This window comes from Penaeus monodon, chromosome 19, assembly GCF_015228065.2.
Source record: "Penaeus monodon isolate SGIC_2016 chromosome 19, NSTDA_Pmon_1, whole genome shotgun sequence".
In the NCBI taxonomy this organism is placed as follows: Eukaryota; Metazoa; Arthropoda; class Malacostraca; order Decapoda; family Penaeidae; genus Penaeus; species Penaeus monodon.
Window position 1 is genome coordinate 25,804,088 of NC_051404.1, and position 372 is coordinate 25,804,459.

A 372-nucleotide genomic window follows, 5' to 3' on the forward strand; every position below is an offset into this window, starting at 1 on the left:
TACCAGCGGAAGCCCTGAAAGCAGGAGGAAAAACAATTATAAAGGCTATGAAGTAAATTATTGATGACATCTGGAGGACAGGAAAATGGCCAGCCGAATGGGTAATTTCAGAATTGTGCTCCTGCCCAAGGTTTCCGGAACTCAGGAGATTCGAAAATTCTACTAGAAATTCTTCGGCAAAGGCTGCAATACTACCTAGCACCACAGATTGCAGAGGAACAGTTTGGGTTCACGACAGGCAAAGGAACCTACTGATGCCATTATAGCTGGCCGAAACATCATTCAAAAGGTTGTTAACAAGCAAGAAGAGGATTAAGTATGTTTTTTGTTTGTTGATTACACCAAGGCGTTTGACTTGGTATTTCATGATGC